Here is a 12,594-nt window from a genome sequence, read left to right on the forward strand (position 1 = left end):
GTGGACTAGATAAACAGAGACACACTAGCATAGTAGACATTCGAACTTTCAGGAGTGCAGACTGTAATTCTGACCATTATTTGGTAATTGGAGAATTAAGGGGATGCGCTACTGAATTTTCTAATTTCTACATTTTAAGAGATAATGTATTGAAATTTTAACAGCATATTATGATCATGATTATAAATTAATCAGGAAAATTTCAATGATCTAAGTCAATAAATAACTCTTTTAAAAATAAAATTTAAAATAACACGTTTATTTTTGGAAACCGTTTTTTGGAATCTAAAGCAAGAGTTTTCTATGTTTTTTATAGTGCATATTATCGCTGAAACACAGGTTGTGGTAATGGAGCATTGGAATTTAGCATATGAAGAGTAAAATAAAAAAAAACATGACATTTCTTAAAAAACTGTCATTTTTTCAGTAGCGCATCACCTTAAGAGAAAGACTATCAGTAGCCAAGCGAATAGAGCAACAAGTTAATATTATTAAATTCAATATTTTGGAGTTAAAGGACGACGAAACTAAGCGAAATTATCAGGTCGAAATTTCGAATAGGTTTGCCACTTTAGAAAATTCCGACGAAGTTGAGAAAGAATTAGATGTTAAAAGCGTGTGGGAAAATATCAGAGATAGTATCAAAATTGCAACTGAGCAGAGCATAGGTTATTATGAAACTAAGAAAAAGAAACCGTGGTTTGTTGAAGATTGTTGCATGGTACTAGAAAGAAGGAAACAGGCAAAATTGAAATTCTTACAGGATCCAGTTGAGGAGAAGAGAGATAATTATTTCAATGAAAGACGGGAAGCAAGTCTTACACTTAGGAATAAAAAGAGAGGTTACTTGAAGGAAAAACTGAATAAGGTAGAAACAAATAGTAAGAATAAAAACATTAGAGATTTATATAAGGGTATAAAGGAATTTAAGAACGGATATCAGCCAAGGGTAAACGTGATCAAGGATGAGAATGGTGACTTGCTTGCAGACTCTCCATCAATCCTAAACAGATGGAAAAACTATTTTGCGCAACTACTAAATGTACATAGGCCAAATAGGAATGATCGGGACGAAATTGCAATACAAACTGCTGAGCCATTTATACCCGAACCCACGCTTTCAGAAGTCGAAATTGCGATAGAAAATCTGAAAAACTTCAAGTCTCCAGTATCGATCAAATTCCAGCAGAATTAATACAAGAGGGTGGAAGTGCATTATATAGCGAAATTTATAAACTTGTACTTGCTATTTGGGAAAGGGAAATTGTACCAGAACAATGGAAGGAGTCCATAATTGTACCTATTTTTAAGAAGGGGGACAAAACCAACTGTGGTAACTTTCGAGGAATATCACTTTCGTTGACGTCGTACAAAATTTTGTCGAATATTCTTTTGAGAAGATTGACTCCGTACGTAGATGAAATTATTGGGGATCATCAGTGTGGTTTTCGGCGTAATAGATCGACTATTGACCAGATTTTTTGTATTCGACAGACAATGGAGAAAAAATGGGAGTATAAGGGTACAGTACATCAGTTATTCATAGATTTCAAAAAGGCATATGACTCGGTTAAGAGGGAAGTATTATATGATATTCTTATTGAATTTGGTATTCCCAAGAAACTAGTTCGATTAACTAAAATGTGTCTCAGTGACACATATAGCAGAGTCCGTATAGGTCAGTTTCTATCTGATGCTTTTCCAATTCACTGCGGGCTAAAGCAGGGAGCTGCACTATCACATTTACTTTTTAACTTCGCATTAGAATATGCCATTAGGAAAGTTCAGGATAACAGGCAGGGTTTGGAATTGAACGGGTTACATCAGCTTCTTGTCTATGCGGATGACGTGAATATGTTAGGAGAATATCCACAAACGATTAGGGAAAACATGGAAATTTTACTTGAAGCAAGTAAAGAGATAGGTTTGGAAGTAAATCCCGAAAAGACAAAGTATATGATTATGTCTCGTGACCAGAATATTGTACGAAATGGAAATGTAAAAATTGGAGATTTATCCTTCGAAGGGGTGGAAAAATTCAAATATCTTGGAGCAACAGTAACAAATATAAATGACACTTGGGAGGAAATTAAACGCAGAATAAATATGGGAAATGCGTGTTATTATTCGGTTGAAAAGCTTTTATCATCTAGTCTGCTGTCAAAAAATCTGAAAGTTAGAATTTATAAAACCGTTACATTACCTGTTCTTCTGTATGGCTGTGAAACTTGGACTCTCACTCTGAGAGAGGAACATAGGTTAAGGGTGTTTGAGAATAAGGTGCTTAAGAAAATATTTGGGGTTAAGAGGGATGAAGTTACAGGAGAATGGAGAAAGTTACACTACGCAGAACAGCACGCATTGTATTCTTCACCTGACATAATTAGGAACATTAAAGCCAGACGTTTGCGATGGGCAAGGCATGTAGCACGTATGGGCGAATCCAGAAATGCATATAGAGTGTTAGTTGGGAGACCGGAGGGAAAAAGACCTTTGGGGAGGCCGAGACGTAGATGGGAGGATAATATTAAAATGGATTTGAGGGAGGTGGGATATGATGATAGAGACTGGATTAATCTTGCACAGGATAGGGACCGACGGCGGGGTTATGTGAGGGCGGCAATAAACCTTCGGGTTCCTTAAAAGCCATTTGTAAGTAAGTAAGTAACCTTACCTTACTAATGAAATGTTGTAAACACATTCACTACGCAATTAGTTAGTTAATGATACTGCTATTACGCAACTAGTTAGGCAATGATACTGCTATAACCTAACTGGTTGCGTTATGGAACCACACTTTATATTAAATGAAATGGAATTGATTTTGTTTATTATAAACATTAACAGCAATATGTTCACAATTTATTACATTATTAATTTCTGCAGTTGGCGATGCTACAGAAGATTGAATAGTGGGATTATTGGTACTCTCCCCCATTATTTTATTAGCTATTGATTTTTTTTCGACAGATGTGTCCACATATCCTTCTGCTACGGAACTGGATTTCCATCCTCCGACAAACTTTCTACATTTTTCTTTAACACCAATCTTCAAATTGTTTATATTCCACTTCATATCTTACGAATGATTTCGATGGCACTAAACATTAAATTGCAGAATTCAAATTTCAATATATGAATCCTCGTTTGAACTCATTTTAACAGTGGTTTTTTATTTCTCTCAATACTGCTGTTCTTCTGTTATAAACAAAAACCTATGATGTTCAAAACTAATAAAGCAAACATAAACGAATCGCCTCTCGCAGGAAAAAACTAATAATAATAACAACAATAATAATAATAATAATAATAATAATAATAATAGTAATAATAATAATAATAATAATAATAATAATAATAATAAAATCGTCTCTGCACAAAAGACATGTTCAAAACTAATAAAAAATACAATTACTGTTATTAAAAATTACTATTTTATCAAAATAGATAAAACGTTGTACGATATACTTCATACTACAATACGCGACTGGTCAAACGCTACGATACTCAAATCGAATTAATAAGTGTAGCGTTGCTCCTTGCACCCTGGATAACATTCCAGAAGAATAATACGCAGTGCAAATTGTTGTAACAGTTTTGTGTAACTACTAAATTGTATAAAAAATGTAATACACTTACTAAATAATACGCCGGGATAGTTCATGCTTCGAAAGATTTTTGGTGTAAAAGAAGCAAAAATGGAATCCACCCCCGAGATGTTACATTATGTATTGCATCGTATCTCGGTAATTAAGGATTTTCAGAAAAAAGTTGTATAGAACATTTCAGTTTTATTTTAACCTCTACATTACATCCACAAAGTATTTACGTGTACTTATGAAACACCCTGTATACGCTGTGATATGAAAACTACAGAAACGCGAAATCGGTTGAAGTGCAGAATATTTAATATATTTAAGGCTGGCTTTCCCAGCTTACCGAAGACTTACCTTCATAAGCACAGGTTCGTTATCGTGACAAGAAATAAATGCAGGTCAGCTGCCGTGAACAAGGCGTCAGTGCTCGTCGACCGACGGAAGGGTGTGGACGAGCAATTTACTTGTCTGGTGATTTACATGCTGGTTAGACCCGTGCTCGCCTCAGCGGTCCAGCCTTCTTATCTCCACCCAAAAATAAAAGACGCGATGTATTTTCTTTTGTATGTTTGCTACACAGACCTCGCAATTGAAATGTTATTGTTAACCGCGGTTAGTTCTGATCTCTGAATGTGCGATACATACTGGTGGCAGCGAAGGTCGTCAAAGAACCGGTAATTTAAACCGGTTTAATTAATCAAACCTTAATTGCAAATCTATGGTAATTGACAGCGCTCCAAGCGTGGGATTGCGACACTTCCTGAGGATTAGGGGCGTCGATCTATATAAATAATTAGAGATGCTTTTATGCGACAGGAGCTGCGCTCGTCACCTGCCTCATCCCTGAATGGAGGGGGAAATCACTGTTCAGCATTTGCTCTCAGACTTAAACGTGGAAGATGAAACAACATTTTATCGTAATCCGTAAACACATTTCAGAATAGAAATGTTGCAAGCATGTTGACGTTTTGCGAGTGATTGTTGCGAAGTGTATGTTGTTTCGTTCTTGAATTCATGAGTATTTTTAATGTTGATTAATTTTTTCCAACAGGCAGGTACTTACAGAGTTATGATTGTAATTATTATTTTAAATGGGTATGGTATCTAATTCCAAGAGAATTTCGTGAATTCTAAGACGATGTCTCTATGAAAAATCCTGCTGAAGTGTGATTGGTATTCTTCTCCAAATTCTACCACCATACAGTAGTACTGTAATTTGTTGCATACGGGAATATTGGAGTTTCTCTATTGGTTCAGCTTGTAATTTGTATTTTATATTGATCGACATTATGAAGACTGGCATGCTACATTGGATTGGTGATCAAGTTTATTTGTCCTAATGCTACACTGTGTATTACAATTTCGTTCCGTCTTGTTTCTTATCTTAGTATCCATTCTTTCGAAAATTTTACAAACATTTTCATATCTAAGTGATTTAAAACTGGAAGCAAGTAAAGAGATAGGTTTGGAAGTAAATCCCAAAAAGACAAAGTATATAATTATGTCTCGTGACGAGAATATTGTACGAAATGGAAATATAAAAATTGGAAATTTATGTTTTGAAGAGGTGGAGAAGTTCAAATATCTTGGAGCAACAGTAACAAATATAAATTATACTCGGGAGGAAATTAAAGACAGAATAAATATGGGAAATGCCTGTTATTATTCGGGTGAGAAGCTTTTATCATCCACTCTGCTGTCAAAAAATCTGAAAGTTAGAATTTATAAAACAGTTATATTACCGGTTCTTTATGATTGTGAAACTTGGACTCTCACTTTGACAGAGGAACAGAGATCAAGGGTGTTTGAGAATAAGGTTCTTAGGAAAATATCTGAGGCTAAGAGGGATGAAGTTACAGGAGAATGGAGAAAGTTACACAACACAGAACTGCACGCATTGTATTCTTCACCTGACATAATTAGGAACATTAAATCCAGACGTTTGAGATGAGCAGGGCATGTAGCACATATGGGCGAATCCAGAAATGCATATAGAGTGTTAGTTGGGAGGCCGGAGGGAAAAAGACCTTTAGGGAGGCCGAGACGTAGATGGGAAGATAATATTAAAATGGATCTGAGGGAGGTGGGATATGATGATAGAGAATGGATTAATCTTGCTCAGGATAGGGACCGACTGCGGGCTTATGTGAGGGCGGCAATGAACCTCCGGGTTCCTTAAACGCCAGTAAGTAAGTGATTTGAAATATTTCAGAAAATAAATGTTCCAATAATTCCCGCTTTTATGGTTTTCTTTTTCCTTCAAATTGAATAGGATTGTTTTGTGGTTGACATGTAATAATGAGCGGTTAGTATAACCCTTCTTTCCTTTACATTACGTTTTGTAGCCGATTTATATCCCTAAAATATTGTGTTGTAAACAAGCAAGTTTGAATACGTTCAGTTTACTTTCTCATTATGCGAAGTGAAACGAAAGTACTGTATTCTGTTATACTCCAGATTTTTACGGAATTCCTAACATCGAAAGTGTGGTCTTCAGCAGCCGTCTGTTTTCTAAGCTATTTCAAGGATTTTGTTTATAATTTAAAATCTCGGAGTGATATACAGTCGTGGTGACTGAGAACTGATTAATTCAAAGGAAGTTAAACTTACTCGTCTTTGTCGCTTGTTTCGGATAAATTTCTCATTCCTGTCGCTACATGTGCAATTGAAACTTCGGACAAAAGTGTATTACTTGATTGACAGCTGTCTATACGAATCCTGTGTAAAATCTGACCCAGTTGTTACGGATATAAAGAAACTGGAAACTTCTTTCCACGAAACAATAGTGTTCAAAGATACCAATAGAAATTACTTGATACATAAATACTTCTATAAACTACAGAAATGAATCAATATAAGAAGCAAAATTGCTATAAAAACTTGCCATTTCTGCAGTTTCATTTTTATTGCGAGGAATAATTTCTTATCAATTATTCAGTTTTAATTGACGCATTCCCTGGAACAACGTCGTTTTTCCGTTTCTAAGATATATTGAATCCTTAATAATATACCTCCCCTCTGACAAAATATGATTTCCCTTCAACAAACACAGCGCCCTCTACTAATATTTGAATGCCATTGTGCGCAATTTTGTTATGCGATATCTAAAATGTTTGAGAATCTGTATTAAATTCAACATTTCGCAGTTAAGTTCTTATTCCAGAGAACGAACACCTCAATTAGCATTTCTCTCCGGATTTGATATAAGACGCCGCTCTACAAAATATTGGTTACGAGTTTGGATCCTCATGGGATTATTGGTGTTTTCAAATTTATTTATTTATTTATTTATTTATTTATTTATTATTTATATATATTTATTTATATATATTTATTTATATTTATTTTAATTAATTAATTTATTTATTTATTTATTTATTTTGCTAATAACTGTAACATAAAATATAATATAAACAGAAAAACTTTAGCTCGCCCCTGAAAGAGTAGAACTCGTGCTCAGGGGCGGATTCCTGAATTGAAATTAAGAAGTATATAATACAATTTTTCTTATGTCTACTACACAATAAGAATATATAAATTTAAATTTACAATTTTTCAATTTTTATAAAATCCATACATAACTGTTTAAATTTAATACTAGAACTATTAGAATTTACAAGATTAGGATATTTAAATATAAATTTGTCTCATCGTTCTCTTTTTCTAAAAGTGAAAGAGCTGGAATTCTTCGTACTGTTGTCGTCAGGTAAGAGCCATCCTGTAGCAGGATCACTTTTTCATCACGATGAACTATTCCGGAAGCGCTGATGTGGAAGTTACACCGTCATTTACCACAAACACTGCCTCTGACTGGATTCGAAACCGATCCTCACTCCAGTGCATGTCAGTGCTAATCCAGTCACTGGGCAGCATAATTAAGTTTGCACACTTCCACAGACTCGCTGCTATTAAAGAGTTATAAAACAACGACCTTCAATATTTTATATTGCTGATGTGCAGTTGTTTGGAAACGATGTACATTTGCGTTGTCATTGCATATTGTCTGAATGACGATCGCGAATTCCCAATTAAATTATTGCAAAGATAGTAGAACCTGCCACTACTGAAGAATAAAGGGCGAACACAAACAAAAAATGTTATCTGTACGAATATTTCGTAGGTGATGAGAACCTTGTACAAGACGACGAAACTTTTAATATTAATATCTTTTCATTAAGAATTGGAAACGATTTTGCTAATCATTGCCTTTTATTAATCAGGGAGAGGCAATTTATTATTAATGTCCATTTTGTCACTTTTAATAACTTAGCGGTAGTAAATTTCACTGAGTAATATTTGTCAAATTTTTCGATAAAAGGAGAATTTGGACAACAGAAAATTTTAACTCTTTCAAGAACTTTATGAAGGCTAATTTATTACTTTACCGAATTGTAGAGACGTATGGAGATTTGGAGATCATGCACGGCGCAGGACTTTATAATTCCATAAAAGGAGAATTTGGACAACAGAAAATTTTAACTCTTTCAAGAACTTGATGAAGGCTAATTTATTACTTTACCGAATTGTAGAGACGTATGGAGATTTGGAGATCATGCCACGGCGCAGGACTTTATAATTCCATAAAAGGAGAATTTGGACAACAGAAAATTTTATCTCTTTCAAGAACTTGATGAAGGCTAATTTATTACTTTACCGAATTGTAGGGACGTATGGAGATTTGGAGATCATGCCACGGCGCAGGACTTTATAATTCCATAAAAGGAGAATTTGGACAACAGAAAATTTTATCTCTTTCAAGAACTTGATGAAGGCTAATTTATTACTTTACCGAATTGTAGAGACGTATGGAGATTTGGAGATCATGCCACGGCGCAGGACTTTATAATTCCATAAACGGAGAATTTGGACAACAGAACATTTTATCTCTTTCAAGAACTTGATGAAGGCTAATTTATTACTTTACCGAATTGTAGAGACGTATGGAGATTTGGAGATCATGCCACGGCGCAGGACTTTATAATTCCATAAAAGGAGAATTTGGACGACAGAAAATTTTATCTCTTTCAAGAACTTAATGAAGGCTAATTTATTACTTTACCGAATTGTGGAGACGTGTGGAGATTTGGAGATCATGCTACGGCGCAGGACTTCAAAATTCCATAAAAGGAGAATTTTGACAACAGAAAATTTTAACTCTTTCAAGAACTTGATGAAGGCTAATTTATTACTTTACCGAATTGTAGAGACGTATGGAGATTTGGAGATCATGCCACGGCGCAGGACTTTATAATTCCATAAAAGGAGAATTTGGACGACAGAAAATTTTATCTCTTTCAAGAACTTAATGAAGGCTAATTTATTACTTTACCGAATTGTGGAGACGTGTGGAGATTTGGAGATCATGCCACGGCGCAGGACTTTAAAATTCCATAAAAGAAGAATTTGGACAACAGAAAATTTGAACTCTTTCAAGAACTTTATGAAGGCTAATTTATTACTTTACCGAATTGTAGGGACGTATGGAGATTTGGAGATCATGTCACGGCGCATGACTTTAAAATTCCACAAAAGGAGAATTTGGACGACAGAAAATTTTAACTCTTCCAAGAACTTGTTGAAGGCTAATTTATTACTTTACCGAAGTGTAGAGACGTATGGAGATTTAGAGATCATGCTACGGCGCAGGACTTTAAAATTCCATAAAAGGAGAATTTTGACAACAGAAAATTTTAACTCTTTCAAGAACTTGATGAAGGCTAATTTATTACTTTACCGAATTGTAGGGACGTATGGAGATTTGGAGATCATGCTACGGCGCAGGACTTCAAAATTCCATAAAAGGAGAATTTTGACAACAGAAAATTTTAACTCTTTCAAGAACTTGATGAAGGCTAATTTATTACTTTACCGAATTGTAGAGACGTGTGGAGATTTGGAGATCATGCACGGCGCAGGACTTTATAATTCCATAAAAGGAGAATTTGGACGACAGAAAATTTTAACTCTTTCAAGAACTTGATGAAGGCTAATTTATTACTTTACCGAATTGTGGAGACGTATGGAGATTTGGAGATCATGCCACGGCGCAGGACTTTAAAATTCCATAAAAGAAGAATTTGGACAACAGAAAATTTGAACTCTTTCAAGAACTTTATGAAGGCTAATTTATTACTTTACCGAATTGTAGGGACGTATGGAGATTTGGAGATCATGTCACGGCGCATGACTTTAAAATTCCACAAAAGGAGAATTTGGACGACAGAAAATTTTAACTCTTCCAAGAACTTGTTGAAGGCTAATTTATTACTTTACCGAATTGTAGAGACGTATGGAGATTTAGAGATCATGCTACGGCGCAGGACTTTAAAATTCCATAAAAGGAGAATTTTGACAACAGAAAATTTTAACTCTTTCAAGAACTTGATGAAGGCTGATTTATTACTTTACCGAATTGTAGGGACGTATGGAGATTTGGAGATCATGCTACGGCGCAGGACTTCAAAATTCCATAAAAGGAGAATTTTGACAACAGAAAATTTTAACTCTTTCAAGAACTTGATGAAGGCTAATTTATTACTTTACCGAATTGTAGAGACGAGTGGAGATTTGGAGATCATGCACGGCGCAGGACTTTAAAATTCCATAAGCATGGAAATGATTTATATGTTTATATAAATGCGTGAGAATAGTTTCTCAAACCTGTATTGTCATAGACTGCCGCCATTTCGCTACAAAGAATTGCTTAAAACGAAACAATGACAAAATCTCGACCACATTCTCGCAGTATCGCTTGCTTCTGTGCTCACGTCTCTCTTACTTGATTTGGACAGCGCTACATTGGGAAAAATTCATCAGCTGCTGAAATCTTGGGACTTACCTCCAGGTCTAAATTTTTAATATGTTTCGCTCATACACAGGGTACTTGCCTGTGGATTTAGCTGTGTGCAGACTTATCTCCAACTAGATCTTAGCGTGTATGACGTTCTTCAAATGGAATAATAGTCCCTCATATAAAGGACGAGTAAGTTCTTCTCGGTGATCAAATGACTACCGTAATTACTTGTTAGAACATCAATATCACTCCGTGAAGAAAGTAAAGCAAAATATATTCCTAAGCACAGAATGATTTCAGTTGTACAAGGGAAGTAATTGATAAAGAACCTACTATAAGTTTACTATCATAAAAACCTAAAGTGTTTCGTCTTAATAAATAAAGACGTTAGTGTAGCTACTGTATGTATAGGGACATAGAGTTAACTGAGACATACATCAGAAGATCTTGGACAATGTATCCGATTAACCGGCAAATATTGGAGGCAAAATTATTACGGACATTTGCAGCTTCAGAAGTAGCCATGCAGCCAGTTCATCCCACTTCCAACATAAGACTCTGAGACACTGGTTCTCATGCTAGAGTTCCGGCTTCAAATCCAGGTGAATCGATGTTGAATTCATGGTGAACAAAGATGGCGTTGACGCAAGTTGCTTAAGTGTTGTCGCAAGTAGTTTGAATTAATGATGGCGAAATGAATTAATGATGGCGAAATGAGTCCGAGGTCCAACGCGGAAAGTTACCCAGCAATTCTAATTCAGTTGGTTGAGGGAAAACCTCGGAAAAAATCCAACCAGGTAACTTGTCCCAACCGGGATTTGAACTCGGGTGCGCTCGTTTCACAGTGAGACACGCTAACCGCTAGTCCACAGCGGCGAATTATATTATGGTTTACTGCAGATCCTGTTTTGTAATGCCCATACCAGTGTAGCTACAACAACTAAATGGAGACAACTTTTCGGAATATCCGGAAGGAAAATTTTACGAAAGTTTATCGTGGTATCAGAAAAAAAAAACATTCTGCAGTGGACGAGAGTGCAGAGCAGTGAATTGATGCCGATTTCCTAACAGCATGTTACTAAAAATTAAAGAATATCCTTCTATAAGTGTGAGGCATGTAGGGACAGTCCCATAATCCTGATATGACGAGAATGTGACGATCTAAAATGGAGTAACAGACCTCAAGCCTAACCAATAGAAGAATATTAAGGGGAGAGGATGGTATTTTTTAAAAACCTTTTTCCTATTTGGCGTAAAATATTATTTTTTGTATGTAGAGAGCTCATAGCGGTGGCAACTTAACCAAATAAAAACATTTTGAACAAAAAAATTATTTGGGGGCCCAAATTTGAAAAAAATATACCCAATGCAGGATTGTACTAAAACCGATATATCTAAACCGTTTTTAAAGATACATTCAATCCGTTTTTGCAATGTATTTGCAACAGCATGTTCTACAAACTGTCTGTAACACAATTTTGGTATTAGCCCCTACGTTTGTAATTTAATAACAATTTTCTGATTTCCTTTCTTGCAAACAAACCGACGTATTTTAAAAATGAAATCAATTAACAAAATTCTGGTACAGAGAAAAGTTTCCTAATAGTCTAAAGAATGTGTATTATAAATTTCATGCATGTATCTTTAATAGTTGAGAAATTATATCCATTTTTGTCTGGCAATGTAGCAAAAAAAAAATGAAGTTACTGGAAAACCGATAAAAGCGGGCGTGTGATTTAAAAATCCATAGCGCAGGAAGTTTAAACATGACGTCTCAACATCCGATAAGGGCACAAATACCCACAAAATGTTATGCAGTGCATTCCACGCATATCAAAGGGTATTTTAAAGAAAACATTTTTTTTGAAAATTTAATTTACCGGAAACAACAATAAAAGTGGGCGAGTGATTTAAAAATCCATAACGCAGGAAGTTTAAAAATGGCGACTCAGCATCCGATAAGGACACAAATACCCACAAAATGTTATGTAGGCCTAATGCATTCCATACATATCAAAGGATATTAAAAAAAAAAAAAATTTTTTTTTTTTTTTGAAAATTAATTTACCGGAAACAACAATAAAAGTGGGCGAGTGATTTAAAAATCCATAACGCAGGAAGTTTAAAAATGGCGACTCAGCATCCGATAAGGACACAAATACCCACAAAATGTTATGTAAGCCTAATGCATTCCATACATATCAA

At 35.1% G+C, this 12,594-nt stretch overlaps 1 protein-coding gene across 2 annotated transcripts in view; it reads left to right on the forward strand.

Annotated features, from left to right (window-relative positions):
• The window catches only part of LOC138692843 (discoidin domain-containing receptor 2-like), a 1,078,796-nt gene that overhangs the window by 1,024,529 nt on the left and 41,673 nt on the right, over positions 1-12,594 (forward strand). The window lies entirely within an intron of this gene.

The sequence above is a fragment of the Periplaneta americana genome, chromosome 17, assembly GCF_040183065.1.
Source record: "Periplaneta americana isolate PAMFEO1 chromosome 17, P.americana_PAMFEO1_priV1, whole genome shotgun sequence".
NCBI classification, from domain to species: domain Eukaryota; kingdom Metazoa; phylum Arthropoda; class Insecta; order Blattodea; family Blattidae; genus Periplaneta; species Periplaneta americana.